Source organism: Acinonyx jubatus, chromosome B4 (genome assembly GCF_027475565.1).
Source record: "Acinonyx jubatus isolate Ajub_Pintada_27869175 chromosome B4, VMU_Ajub_asm_v1.0, whole genome shotgun sequence".
In the NCBI taxonomy this organism is placed as follows: domain Eukaryota; kingdom Metazoa; phylum Chordata; class Mammalia; order Carnivora; family Felidae; genus Acinonyx; species Acinonyx jubatus.
The window spans coordinates 128,035,600-128,050,803 of record NC_069387.1 but is presented as its reverse complement, the minus strand read 5'-3'; positions in this window follow the sequence as shown (position 1 = coordinate 128,050,803).

Below are 15,204 nucleotides of genomic sequence, written 5' to 3'. Positions count from 1 at the left end.
CCCCACCCCCCTTGTGCTGGGAGTCTGGCTTTTGGGAAGTAAGAAAGAGAGTGATTTTTTTTTTTTTTTCTTTTTTAGCTGCCCGGAACTTCTGGCTGGAGAGCATTGTCTCCTCAGGAGATTCACTAAAAAGCTTGGGGATAATGGGATGTCCCACAAGAAGGGGTGGGGGGTCCTCAGAGACCTGGGTTTGGAATTTTATCCGAAGTGACCAACCATCCTGGTTTGCCTGCCACGTAAGGGAGTTGCCTGCAGTCATGGGCTGTGAGGGCTAAAAGTGGGCCACATCTCGACTCTGCCACTCATTGGGTCACCGTGGCTAAGTCACTTCCCCTCTGCATGCCTCGGAAGTTTAGCTGGGAAGTGAGGTCAATAGCCAACCAACATCCCTCTCGTGAAGCTCCCAGAAGATTGTGGAGGAAAAGGTGGAATGTGTTACCTCCCAGCAGATGTGGAGTTATTTTCTCACTGTTAGCGGTGGCCCCCCCTGGTGAGGGATCTCCTCCTCCCTACCCCCACCTCCCGCTGCCTATTATTCATCCGTTCCCTGCCCCACGCTAATCAGCACCTACTACGTGCCAGGCACTGGAGAGCCCAGCCCTCACGGAACTCAGAGCGCATGAAGGCGTTAATTGAAACGCAGAAAGAGGAATTTGTTCGGCAACAACTTTTCATGAGCAGCTACTATGTGCCAAGCATCGCCTTGAACATTGTGCGGACATTATTAGCTCATTGGACCCCCGCAATAACCCGGTGAGGTGAAGATGATTCTATCCCCGTTTTGTACGTGAAGAATTGAGGCTCAGGAAGGTAGAGAAGCCAGGGAGAGGACATTAAGAGGAATCTTCTTGAAGGAAGGGTTCATGTCTCTGTGTGTGCCAAGGGAAACAGCTTTCCAGAAGGGAGCAGCAGGTGCAAACGTTGGGAAGCAGGGACCAGCATGATGCCTCCAGGTACCCGCAAGTTCACCGAGGCCTGCGTATTGAGTGAAGAGTTCATACTTACCCTGCAGGTTCATACTTACCCTGCAGGGGCTGTGGAGTAGAGAGGACGTCTGTAGGGAGACAAGAGTGGAGGCCAGGTGACCAGTGGGCTGACTTATCTGAGCGCAAGGTCTGAGCGCTCCAAATCGCAGTCGCTAAAGGTCCTCCTCCCCCAGCTGCCTACCTCCTGCACACCTGCCGCCAGTGGAGGGAAGATGGAAACCCGCCCAGAGCCACAAGGCGAGGCGGTCAAGTTCAGCCCCTGTAGGGCGGGTCTCAGCCGAGAGGTGCGCGGCGGGGAACCCCAAAGGGCCTCGGGGGACCTAGGGGCATCCCTGGAGGGACCTCGCCCGAGCAAGAAAAGTCTACCCGGAGGTAGTCGGGCCTCTGGGCGGGGCCGGCAGGATGGGACGCCCCGCCCCTGCCGCGCCCGGCCCCGCCCCGCCGCGCGGAGCCTGGCCTTATAAGGTGAGAGCGGCGCCGCGCTCCGGTCTGGGCCGCTTGTCGTCACCTGCGTCCACCCGCTCCGCGCCTAGGCCCGCCCGCCAGGGGCACTAGTCCAAGGCCGCGTCAGCCTGCGCCTTCGTACCCAGAAGCGTCGCCCTGCCCGCGCACCTGCGCGGTTCCCAGCCAGCCGTGCCGGAACCGAGTCCCCGCGCGGCGAGGCGCCCCGGGTTGGGGGGCCCGGAAAGTTGGGGTGGGGGGAGGCAGCTGGGCTAGGCGCAAGCCGGGGTGGGGGTGGGAGGAAAATCGGCCCCTCTTCGGGACTCCCCAGCCCGCCGGGTGCCTGCTAAACGCCTGGCATTGAACTCAACGCTGACAAAGTTAACCGCCCAGTCAACCTGCGCGGTGTGGCTTAGTAAGCGCTAAGACAGCAACCACACGACTCAGATTCCATTTACTAGGTTGCATACTGGTCTTGGTGGGCTGTGGGCAAGTTCAGGGGTTCTCCTTGCCTCGGTTTTCTCATCTGTAAAGTGGGGATATATAATGGCTGCTTGCTCGGGGTTGGGGTTGAGCATCAAATGTGTTCATATAAGTGAGCAGTTTTCAGCAGGTTTTGGGGGAGGTGATAACACCCCAAAGGGCTGCTTCTCAGATGTTGAGACCCAAACGGCCAGAAGTTCAGCCTCGGTCCTGGTCTTTTTTTGCCAGTGTTAGGGGGCTTAGGAGCAGTTTTTAAATTTTTTTTTTTTCAACGTTTATTTATTTTGGGGACAGAGAGAGACAGAGCATGAACGGGGGAGGGGCAGAGAGAGAGGGAGACACAGAATCGGAAACAGAGGAGCAGTTTTTAAAAACACGCAGGTATTGGGGCGTCTGGGTGGGTCATTTGGGTGTACCTACGACTTGATTTCAGCTCCGGTCGTGATCTCATGGTTTGTGGGATCCAGGCCTGTGTAGGGCTCTTCGCTGACTGCACTGAGCCTGCGTGGGATTCTCTCTCTCTCTCTCTGTCTCTCTCTCTCTCCCCTCCCCTGTTCACACACGCTGTCTCTGTCCCAAAATGAATAGATAAACCTCAAACCCTGAGATTCTTATTTCTCACATTTCCTGAATCCTGGTTAGGGGCAAGGAAAATGCCTTTGGTTAGAATGTCTCTCACACCCCTTAGCAAAGGAGAGACAGGCCTGAGACTGGAAGACAGGAGCAGGAGACAGGAGCTGGGTAAGTTTCATAACATGGCTTTGTTTTGGGGACTTCAGAGTTTCCATTGAGAGTGTAGAATTACTGTTTATGGCACTTGGCTTTCCATACATGGTGGTGACATAATATTCACTTTAATGTTTTTTAGTATGAAAATGTGCAGAAATACACACAAGGGCATAGACCCTTCATAGATTCATGTAATGTTCATAAATAAGTGCGTTAAAACAGGAGCTGATTTTTTTAAAAATTTTTATAATTTTTTTTTAACGTTTATTTATCGTTGAGAGACAAGAGTGTGAGCTGCACGACTGGGGGTGGGGGGGGGGGGTGGAGGAGACACAGAATCCGAAGCAGGCTCCAGGCTCCGAGCTGTCAGCACAGAGCCCGACGCGGGGCTCGAACTCACAAACTGTGAGATCATGACCTGATCCGAAGTCGGCCGCCTAACCGACCGAGCCACCCAGGCACCCAAAACAGGAGCTGATTTTTAACGAGAAGAATAAGATAAGGGTACAAAGAGTGCCAAGGCAAAGCTCTTGAGTTTGCTAGCAGTGGCTGACGTTTGGCAGGAACCTCCTGGGGACTGGACCCTGCCCCAGCAGGGGACGGTGTGGCCGGAGGAGGTGGGATCTCAGAGCCTGACTGGCCAGCGTCCTCGCGTCGTAGCACGCATCTGCAGCACGCAAATGCCTCCACGCCAGCGCGCCCCAGCCGGCTCTCTCTAGACTCAAGTCTCCTCGCCTGGGTTACTTCTGCATTTGCTTTCTCAGCTGCCCTCCTGGGCCACAGGCACCCACCCGGCACACCAGAGCCAAAGGAATTTTCTAGACCGCTGAAACTCCTCCATGGCCTCCCCAGTGCCTGCAGGAGAAAGACCCAGACCTTAGCAGGGCTGACGTGCCTTCCGCGGTCCGGGGCCCCACAGACTGCTCAGCGCCTCTTCCTAGCACTTTCCTCCCACTTTCCTCTCAGGTCAACATGCACCATTTGCAGCTTCCTGAATATTCATTAAGTAAATATTGAACGCGTTAGTATGCGACACCAGAAAGAGAGCTCCACAGTGGTGACGTGCAATGCAGGCAGGGTCCAGCCATCTCTCCTGGAGTTCACTGGCTAGTGGGGGAGTTGTGATACAGTGTTCCCAGCAAGGTGGGGTCCTCTCGCCAATGTCTTCATCTGGGGCTCTTATCTGGGTGGTAATTCACATGCCTGTCTCTTTCACCGGACCATGAGCTCCTCGAGGGAAGCCATCCTATTCTGGTCGGTCTAGTGTCCCCGGTCGCTTGCGTGCGTGGTGCCTAGTAGGTACACAGCAATCCTTGGATGACGATTAAAGCAGCGAGCCTCCGCACCAGGACCCCCGCCCCAGAGCAAGTCAACCTTCAATCAATCATTCGTTCATTCATTTTAAGCGAACAGTTCCATCCGCCCAGTGAATCAGAGTGTGCCAAGCCGCTGATGGTGGAGCAGTTGACTGACAGGGTGAGAGTGCTGCGCTCCAGCAGACTGTGGGACGGCCGACAGCGGAAGGGGACAGCCTGCCTGGCCCCCTGTGGGTTGATGGCCAGAGGAAGTGTCATTTCGACAGGGCCTCCCGGAGTGAAGGCAGGGTTGGGCGTGAGGCTGAAAGAAGAGGGAACCTAGAGGACGGAGAGGTGTGACGGGCGCTGTGCGGTTGCTGGGGTGGGGGCCCCCAGCTGGGTGTGGCCCGAGCCTTTGGTCCGGGTGTGTGAGCAGGGAGCCCAGGCAGACAGGAAGCTCCTTCCCTGCCAGCTGTCTTGCCCCTGCTGGCGAACAAAGGGCACGTGGTCTGAGGCAGCGGCTTTTCAAGGTTTTCTGACTGCGACCAGCACGAAGGCACACATTACATCACGACCTGGCACAAAACACAAAATCCGAGCAAGCATTTCACGAGACCGTTTACTACCCGAGACTCACTCTGCTCTTTTCCCATCATTCTTATCCTCGTCCCCATTATGAAATTCTGAGTCTGACTCACCAAATTAATTTCAAGAGCTACCTGCACTTTGACCTGCGCATTGAAAACCATCGATCCAAGCGTCCTTCCAAAGGGCCTGGTAGTGGCTGGGAGGCCCTTTTTGATGCACAAAGAATTTAAACGCTCAGCATCCTGAGTCCATTCCACAGCCACTTTCTTTGTTCTTTCTTCCTTTTTTTTTTTTTTTTTTAAATGTTTATTTATTTTTGAGAGCGCGTGAGAGCAGAGGAGGGGCAGAGAGAGAGGGAGACACAGAATCCGAAGCAGGCTCCAGGTTCCGAGCCGTCAGCACAGGGCCTGATGCGGAGCTCGAACTCACGAACCGCGAGATCATGACCTGAGCTGAAGTCAGTCACTTAGCCGACGGAGCCACCCAGGCACCCCAACACGGCTCTTTTCACTTGTAAAGCAGCCCAAGAGGGTGGGGTGGGTCCCCCAAACCCCGACCCGTACCCCTACCCTCAGAAGTCTCCACTTGGCAGGGCACCCCGGGTGACTCAGTCAGTTAAGCGTCCGACTCGTGGTTTCAGCCCAGGTCATGATCCCACGGTGTGCAAGTTCGAGCCCTGCATCGGGGCTCTGCGCTGACAGCATGGAGCCTGCTTGGGATTCTCTCTCTCCCTTCTCGCTGCCCCTCCCCCACTCATGCCCCCCCCCCCTCAAAATAAATAAAATAAACTTAAAAAAAAAAAAAGACAGAAGTCTCCACTTAGCATCTAGTTCCCCTGGGGCAGGGGCGTAGCCCCAACTCAAGATCCTTGGCCCTCAGGACACTGGAGCCAGAGGAGACCCTCGAGATGGAGTCCAACCCCCTGGTTTTATTTTTCTGGAAACTGAGGCCCAGAGCCGGGAGGGGACTCAGCTGAGTTTCCTCCACGGGAGTCAGTCTCAGAGTGAGTACTGAGATTCGGGTCTCCCGGCTCCAAATCCAGGGCTCTTTCTTTTCACTGTTGCAGGTGGAGAGTCTGTGGAAGGGGGAGAGGGGCTGGGGAAGGGGCTTGGGGGAAATGTCCTGCCTGGGAGAAGCTGGGCTGTGTGCTTGCAAGGCCCCCCGCCTGGGGGACCTGCGTCCTTGCTGTGATCCTGCCACCCTCTTTCTGTGGACCCCGGCCGAGGCACTGCCCTATAAGGAGGGGACAGGACCACAGGAGGTCTCAGAGCCCTTCCTGCTCTGAGCCTCAGCTGCCTGCCTTCTCCTCTCGTGTGTTGGAGGAGGGCCCTCCCTCCCCCAGCATGAGATAAGAGAACACCCTCGCTCCCTCCTGTCCCCAAGCCTGAGCTGCCTGGAGCAGTGACAGGGGAGGATAAAGCCTGTGGGAACCTGTCTTCTTCTGGGAACTTGCTGTTTCCCCCCAGGGGGCCTCAGGATCAGGATAGTGGCTTCTAGTCCTTTCTTTCTGGAGACATTGGATATGGTCTGAAATCCAGGCAGCGGGGCCCTCCTCCCCCTGGGCTTGCTGGCTCCTTGGGCTCGTGCATACGCATGATTTGCCTTCTCAGCTCACTCTCCTTTTCCATGTGGGCATCTCCTAACTGGACCCACATGCTTCTAGGGCAGGATTTCAGACCCTGTATCTGCGATCAAGAGAGCTTACAGTGGGAGGGATTTGGACTTCTCTCCCTAGGGGAGGCAGCATGAGTACTGGGTAAGATCTGGGTTCTCAAAGGAAAGTGCCTGGGTTCAAGCCCCAGTGCCCTGCTGGCCTGCTTGGGTAACCTTGGGCTTCATCTGCATTATCTCTATGTGCCCCATGGGGACCCTATCAGATAAATAATATTCATGGCCTCCCTGAGGCTCAGGGAGCAAAGGGACTCAGTCAGGCACCACGCCAGAAGGGAAGGAATCTAACTCATGCTCACTGAGGCGACAGGTCTCTGGACCCTCCCTCCCATTCATTCCCCAACTGCCTCCACAACGTCCCCACCAGACAGCCTCCCAGCCCCTGTGCCTTAGGGCAGGCTGCTGCACAGAATTCCACAGACTGGAGGGCTGCAAGTCCAAGATCAAGGTGCCAGCAATGTTGGGGCCTTGCTGAGGCCCTCTTCCTGGTTTACACATGGCTGTCTTCTCGTATCATCATTAGCGTTCCCCCTCTTGTTCAGGGGACACTAATCCCATCATGGGGGCTCGCCTCCCGAAGGCCCCACCTCCCATCCCGTCCCATCCCATCCCATCCCATCCCATGCGGGCTTCAACACAGGAATCTGGGGGAACACCAACCTCTCTTTTCTCAAGTCTCCAAATAAAGAGACTTCCCTAGCGGGACAGCAATGGTTCTTGGTCGGCTCCTCCTTCTAGAAAGACCGTACGAGGCTGGGATTCTTCAGTTTCAAGCCACAGAAACTGACTCTGCATAACTCAGCAGAATAAAAATGGAGGTGGAGGTGGTTATTGAGACACATTGGCCACGCCTCTGCAAAGCCGGAAAGGCCGGGTGCCCGCATCTCCTGGGGGTGCTTCTTGCCCGGTGGCTTCTGGGCCTTCTGGCTGGCCGTCCTGAAAGAGATGACTTTAAGGTTAGGAGCGTCTGAGCTCAGCCCCGGGAGTCTCAGACCAGGGTTCTGGCCCACTTCCTCTCCACGGGTTGAGTTCGTGGACCACCTTTCCAGGATGTGGCCATCAGACGCTCTCTCCCCTGCACCCCTGCCCCCGTGTTTCTCATTGGGGTTCAGATTGTCTTGCCTGGTTTGAGTCACAGACCTGCCCCTGGAGAGGAGGGGCAGGACCTTGTGACTGGCCGTTCTGCCATCACCAGGTGGAACGAGGCAGGGGTGGATCCCCCCACAAAGGAAGGGATTGCTATGAACAGAACAAGGAGGGGAATCAGAAGCTCTCCACCCTGGATTCTACCCACCGGCCCTCATCCTGGCCTCCTGAGAATAAATTCCTCTTCCCCTGCTTCCCCTCCCCGCTTCTTCCCGCTTTCCCTCCCTCCTTCAAACACTGATTGAGTGTTTGCTTTGTTTCGGGCACATTGCTAGGCCCTGGGAATAAAAAGATAAGTCAGACCCAGGGCCAGCCCTAGGGAACCGATCTAATACTGATCAGCATACACTGCTGATTAGCCACGGCAAGGCCACGTCAGGCATTACCAATCGACCACAGCACACTTTTCCCGGGAGCCTGGGCTCAGCCTCAGGATGCTCTGCACAGAGCTCGGGGCAGCCAATTCTCATCAACTGGAGTCCCATGATAGGGAAACCTTTTGCTGTGCCCGGCCCCAACCCCACCCCTTTCCCATAACAATTCCAACACTTAAAACCAGCAGAATTCCCCTCTGCTCACTCCCAGGGTCATTTCTTCGCCATGGTGGGGGTGGGGTGGGAGGGGGAGAGAATGGTATTGGTGTCTTCAGTTCCCGACCCCAGTTGGCTGTTGAGTCAACTTTGTGGTTAGGAGTCTGAGCACAGTTCCTGTAGGCAGAAAGACTACGTTTCGATCTTATCACTTACCCTTCTGAGCCTCTGATTCGGGATGAATTTTCTATGACTCCCATAACCAGTGACCACAAATTTTGTGGCCTAAAATAGGCCAAATTTGTTATCTCGCACTCACGGAGGTCAGAAATTCACAATGAATCTGCTGGAGCTAACATCTAAGCGTTGGGGGCGCCAGGGTGGCTCGGCCCGTTGTGTCTGACTTCGGCTCAGGTCATGATCTCATGGTGCGTGAGTTCGAGTCCCGCATCAAACAGTGGGCTGTTAGCTAGAGCCCGCTTCGGATCCTCCTTCCCTGTCTCTCGGCCCCTCCCCTGCTCGCGTTCCCTCTCTCTCTGGCTCTCAGAAATAAACAAGCATTAAAGGAAAAAAAAAAAAGCGAAAATCAAAGCTTCAGCGGAGTTGTAGTCTCTCTGGAGGCTCCGAGTGAGAGAATCAATTTCCTTGCGCTTTTCAGGCTCCTGGAGGCCGTCCCCACACCTGGCTGGCAGTCCCACCCTCATCACCCCAATCTCTGCTTCTGTACCACCTCCTTTCTGACTCTCTGACTGCTGTGGTCTGCAGTTTCTGCCCCCCTCAAAATCCTACGTTGCAATGCCAACCCCCAAAGATGACGGCTTCTGGAGGCGGGGCCTTTGCAAGGCAATAGGTCAGGAAGGCAGAGCCCTCACTAACCGGATCAGAGCCCTTATAAAAGAGGCTCCGGAGAGCTCCCTGGCTCCGTCCCTCCCCCCAGGTGAGGACACCTGGAGAAAGTGTCAGCTGTGAATCCGGAAGAGGAACCGTAGCAGAAAGTGAAAGTGCCAGCACCTTGATCTTAGACTTCCTGCCTTCAGAACTGTGAGGGGGAAAAAAAAAATTCCTGTCGTTTACAAGCCATGCAGTGTGTGGGGTTTGGTTTTAGCAGCCTGACTAGATGGAGACCTTGACCTTCTACTTCTCTGTTATTGGGGCCTTTGTGATTACTCCGGGCTAACTTGGATAATCCAGGATAGTGTCCCCACCTGGAGAGCCATATCAAAACCACATCCACAAAGTCCCTCCTGCCCTGTTAGGGAATGGTCATAGCTTCTGGGGCTTGGAATGTGGACACCCCTGGGGGCCGTTATTCTGTCTGCCACAGGTTCCTGTACCCGTAACATGGGGTGTCGATAACCCACCTCAGAGACCTGTGGGGAGACCTATTATGTGAGACAATTCGTGAGAGGCGCTGGGCACAGTGCCCAGCAGTTGCCCCCGGGCGCTGAGAGGAAGACTTTGACATTCCCAGAAGCAGTCGTTGCAGAGAGCCCAGCATCCCGCTCCCTGACCTTGGCCCTATATCCCCCCTCTTATCCTTCCGGGCACCCTCTGTCCAACCCTGGCGGCGGGGCGTGAAATCCCTGCAAAATGTCAAGTTTGTACTTGTCTTTCGGAGGCTCTGCTCTGTATCACCGCCCCCCGCCCCCATCTCTAGGCTTTCATAGCGATCACCTGCTCTTTTTTTTAATTTTTTAAAATGTTTTATTTATTTTTGAGGCAGAGAGAGACAGAGCATGGACAGGGGAGGGTCAGAGAGAGAGACACACACACACAGAATCTGAAACAGGCTCCAGGCTCCGAGCTGTCAGCACAGAGCCCGACGCGGGGCTCGAACTCACAGACCGCGAGATCATGACCCGAGCCGAAGTCGGCCGCTTAACCGACTGAGCCCCCCAGGCGCCCCACGATCGCCTGCTTTTTATAGAGAAGCGGTACCAGCACAAGCAGCAGCAGAACCACGGAACTTGTCAGGGCAGTTAGTTAGTAGTTAGTTAGTTAGTTAGTAGTTAGTTAGTAGTTAGTTAGTTAGTAGTTAGTTCGTAGTTAGTTCGTAGTTAGTTAGCAGTTAGTAGTTAGCAGTTAGTAGCTAGTAGTTAGTAGGTAGTTAGTAGTTAGTTAGTAGTTAGTTAGTAGTTAGTTAGTTAGTAGTTAGTTCGTAGTTAGTTCGTAGTTAGTTAGTAGTTAGCAGTTAGTAGCTAGTAGTTAGTAGGTAGTTCGTAGTTAGTTCGTAGTTAGTTAGTAGTTAGTTAGTAGTTAGTAGGTAGTAGTTAGTTAGTAGTTAGTAGTTGGTTCGTAGTTAGTTAGTAGTTAGTTAGTTCGTAGTTAGTTAGTAGTTAGTTAGTTAGTTAGTAGTTAGTAGTTAGTAGTTAGTTAGTAGTTTCCCCCAAACGAAAGCAGAAGGTCTGGGGTGGGGCCGTGCAGTCTGAGTTTTCGGGGGCCCTGCAAAGGATGCCAATGTCCCCTTAAGCATGAGAACCCTGGGATGGAGCATCTCAAGCACCCGCACCTGCCCTGTGGACACAAGGTGGCCCTGAGGCACGGGCGTGGTTGTGAGGCTCAGGGAGGTGAGTGGGAGGCTCAGCCCGTGCAGGTAGGAGAAGGTAGAGCGCAGGTCGGAACCTGAGCGGGGCTGGTGTTCTTTCTACATCACCGTGCACCTCCACCCTTGGGCACCGCCCCCACAATGCCACCTGGACACGGGGCCCGGCGCCCAAGCGCTCCAGGGGAAGCTCTACCCAGCCACTCCCAGGGCACGGCCCAAGCCCAGGGACCTCTCTCTCTTCACCTGTCGTGTGTCATTCTGGGCAGGGCCCTGCGTTCAGCCCCAGTCTGAGGCTCTGATAACCAACTTATACTCGAGTAGACATGGCTGATAGCGCCGTCTACTCGGCGTGCGCTAACTACTCGTCTAGGGTTACGTGCTCCTTTTCGGGGGGTGCCTGTGGTAAACAGGAAGGAAGCGAGTTCACGGTGGTAAACAGGAAGGAAGCGAGTTCACGGTGGGATTTCACCTGGTCAGGCATGTCTGGAGGCATCATGTGCGTGTTTGGGTGGGAGGGCTACGGACTTCCCAGATGCAGGCAGAATGGTTGTGGAAACAGTACGGGGCGCTGCTATGGCTAGGTCATGATCCTCACTGCCTAGCGACCTTGGGTAAATCATTTCATTTCCCTAAGCCATCATTTTCTTTCCTGGAAACGGGGATGATGCCTGCACAGGGTTCCACTGCGATAACCTTGAGCAGGTGGCCCTTTCCTCTCTAGATTGCTCTGGCAGGTTGCTGTGAGCTGAGCACAACCGGGCAGAGTCGCCCCACCTTACAAAGTAGGCAGGTCCCTTCCTGGGACCACCTGCCAGAGGGGATGGCCGGGGTCAGAGTGCCTAGCATCCCTGCTTCTGGAAGGCTTCTCTGATGCGAGCCTGAGCCCTGAGCTCTGGTTGTGTAGAGAGCCCTGGACTGGCAGTCAGGAGCCCGGGGTCTGGTCCTGGCTTTGCAGCTGACTTACTGTGTGACCTGCCCGATTCCTTGTCCCTCTCTGGGCCTGTGGCCTTGCCTGGAGGATGAGTGAGATGTGCAAAGGCCCTTCCCACCCCAGCTTGGTAACCCTCCCCTGGATCCCTTGGCAGCCCTGCCTGTCCTCCTGGATATGGCAGCGAAGGCATCCCGCTGACTTGTTCCCACAGCCTCCTATGAGATGTGCCATGTTCTCCCCCGCATGAGGGAAGGGCCCTGTGTTTGTGCCTCCTCGTCCTGCCTTCAGCCTCGCACCAAGCACTGAGCTCTACGTACTGTTGTGCTCAAGAAAGACCTGCTGATACATTTCCAGCGACCTTGGCTTTGCCCAGATTATTTCGAGAGAGAGAGACAGACAGCAGGCAGGGGAGGGGCAGGGAGAGAGGGAGAGAGAGAATCCCAAGCAGGCTCCGCACTGTCATCACAGAACCCCACGTGGGGCTCGAACCCATGAGCCGTGAGATGATGACCTGAGCTGAAATCAAGAGTCGGACACCTAACCGACCCGAGAGCCACCCGGGTGCCCCCAGGAGAGTATTTTTCTTTCAAGGTGCCATCTCCTCCAGGAAGCCTTCCCAGATGCCACCTCCCTGTAACACACCTACAACTGGTCCTCCCACCCTTCTCTCCTGGCTCCAGCCATCCCTCCCTTTCAGATTCGTTCTTAGAACAGTGACTGGCACACCCAATGGGGGGGTTGAATCCACTGGGATTATGGTCTAAGGGGAGAGACAGAAGAAAGAGAGAGAGAGATGAAGAGAGAGGCCAGTCTTTGCAGGGATGGGGGGGAGGAGACACATCTGGAAGGGGCTCTGCCTCAGGAAGGCAGATGGCAAACAGCTGGCTGGGGGTGGCTGTGACTCACCCCACCCCTGCAGGCTGGGGGATGCTGACGACAGGCTGAGACGAGTCCAAAGGCCTAAAGGAATTTTGATAAGGGTAACACAAGCCCTAGAGTATTTCTAGAATGCAGGAGGTCAAGGGTGCGGGGAGCAGGGTCGGAGCAAAACTGCCGGATTATGTTACTTATTTATTTATTATTATTATGTGGTTTTTTTTTTTTTCCTGGATAAAAAATTCACATGGCACAAAATTCAAAAGGTGCCAGGGGGACACAGTGAAAAGTCTTTCCTCTTCCCCTTCCTGCCATCCAGTTCCTCTCCCCAGAAGGCCTGTGTTTCCAGGGGCTTCTGCATTCTTTTCTTCCCTTTCTCATACAGGGACGCATAGTAGCCACACTTCCTCACTTTCTTTTTTCCCTTCACGTGTCCTTGAGAGCATGTCATATCGGCACCTAAAAAGCTTCCTCTTTTTTTTTTTTTTTTAAAGTCTTTGGAAGCTTCAGGAATCGGACACCTGGGACCTGGTGGGCATCCACCCCCTGGACTTTGAAGGTCCAGCACTAGATTTCCATCTCCAGGCCCCCATTGCCAAGATGAGAAATGAAAGCCTCTCTGAGTCATCTGATCCACCTCCCCTTGTCTGAGGCCCAGAGAGGGAAATGACTCACCCAAGATCACACAGCCAGTCGGGGCAGAATGGGGCTAGGCCATTTCCGTCTCCCGTCTCCAGACGTTTTTTTTCTCAGGCTGCTTAGCGTGACATACTCACGGGGGTCATGAGTTGTAAGCCTAAGCTTTTGGAACATGCACAGACACTTGGGAAGCCAGAAACCAAGGGCTCCAAGTTCTGTGGGGAGAGGCGGGCCCACAAAACCCTGGGGAGCCCTGCTCCCTGGCAGGGGGGTTTCCAGTATGGGTCCAATCCCCACAACACCTGGCTAATGGCAACAATAGTAATAATAATAATAATAATAATAATAATAATAGCTGTCACTGTCGGGTACCTACACTGTGTTGGGTATTCAACCAACTTGTCCCTTTTGAGTCCTATAGTGGTCTTGCATGATGAGTCAGAGCATCCTGTCCCCACAGCTGGACACTAAGGCCCGGAAAAGGTAACTAATTTCATCATTCGCCAAGATGCCCCAACCGTGAAGTGACAATGCTGGGGTTTTAACCCAGATATGTTTTGTTGTTGTTGTTGCTTGTTTTTTAATTTTTTTAATGTTTTATTTATTTTTGAGAAAGAGACAGAGTGTGAGCGGGGGAGGCGCAGAGAGAGAGGGAGACACAGAATCTGAAACAGGCTCCAGGCTCCGGGCTGTCAGCACAGAGCCCGACGCAGGGCTCGAACCCGCGAACCGTGAGATCATGACCTGAGTCGAAGTCTGATGCTTAACCAACTGAGCCACCCGGGCGCCCCAACCCAGATGTGTCTGACGCTAAGGCTCAAATCCTTTGCACCAGGATTATGAACACTTATCGATATATTTGTGCCAGTTTTTTCAGGTGAGAAAGCGGGGTACTTGTGACGAGCCCTCTCCCTGAGCCCACTTTGGTTTTGCAAGGGCCCAAAGCGGGAACAGACTGCTGGTCCCTGTGGTCCACAGGATGAAGGTCAAACTCTCACTGGTCCCTTCCTTGACCTTTGATGACGGCCATGAGCCTGCCCCGCCTGTTTCTCCAGGCTTGTCCCCTGCCTCTGGGCACCTCCCCTTCCTTGCCTCCAAACTTCCACACTTCGGCTTCGATGCTGCAGTCAAGTGGAAAAAGTCAGGTGGAAGAACTAGGGACTCCAGGGACAAGTAGTTACCTGCTGTGTGACCTTAGGCAAGTCACTTAACCTCTCTGAGTCTCCCTTTCCTCAGCTGTAAAGTGAAGTCACGTCTAAGTCTCAGCCTGGTGCCTGCCCACCTCACTGGAGACTAATTAATATGCATCGTTGGAAGGAAGGAAGAAAGGGGGTACTTCTGGTGTTCCCACCGTATGCTAGACCCTGTAGGCGACATTGGTGACCCTGGTGAATGGGCCGGCCCAGTAGCTGCTTTCCTGGAGATCTTTCTCGAAGGGCTGCGGATGTGGTTAATTGCAGCAGGAGGTTAAGTAACTGGGGCTTTGTCACTTAGGGCAGGATTTTCCCCAACCCTATGCCCTTTGACCAGGAACCAGGGCACGGAGTTACCCTAATCTGACTTGCCCCCGGTCCACTCGGCTTCAATGGTCAGAGCCTGGCTTCGCCCCCAGGGTCTGCTTTTCCAGGCCACCTGGCTCTCCCTTGTGTCCCTAGCACCTAGCGGTCGGAGAGAGACCGAGACTGGGACACTTGGAGAAGGCGGGAGGTGGAGGGGGGGGCGGGGGAGAAGGGGGGAGGCGGGGCCTAGGCCTCCACTTGGCTCCGCCCATGCTCAGGTGTGCGCCAGCCTGGCCGGGGAGAAGCTGGCTGGGCCTGTCTCCTCCCGGGTCCGGGTACACATCTCGGTAGCTGGTCCGACCCGAGCTCCGCCCTGCCAGCTTCTCAAACCCGCTACAGCGCCCGGCACAGCCGCCACCCTCCGGGAGCCGAAGCGGGAAGCTGGAAGGCGGCTCCGAGAACTGAACCGGAGGCCCGCCCAACGGTTCCTTCAAGCCTCCATTGTTTTCTTAAGAAACCTTGTGAATTTTGCATTCCACTCCCTAGCAGATCTGTGTTTGTTTTAATATAACGTGATTCCACCCCCCACCCCCACCCCCGCCCCGGGAGGATTTTATATATGTATATAAAATCATGATTCCCTCTCTTCCTGCCATGAAGGTCACAGTAAATCTGACTGCAGAGAGCATGCCATTCCTAACCATGGCCCAGCAGTGTCCCCACCGATCCCTGTGGGGATGGCCCCCACCAGGACACTCTTATCCCTGAGTACCGCCTTCCCTTCGTCCCTTCTCAGATCTGACCCCTATCAAGTCACTATATCCCATCCATCTGTTTCTGTGGCT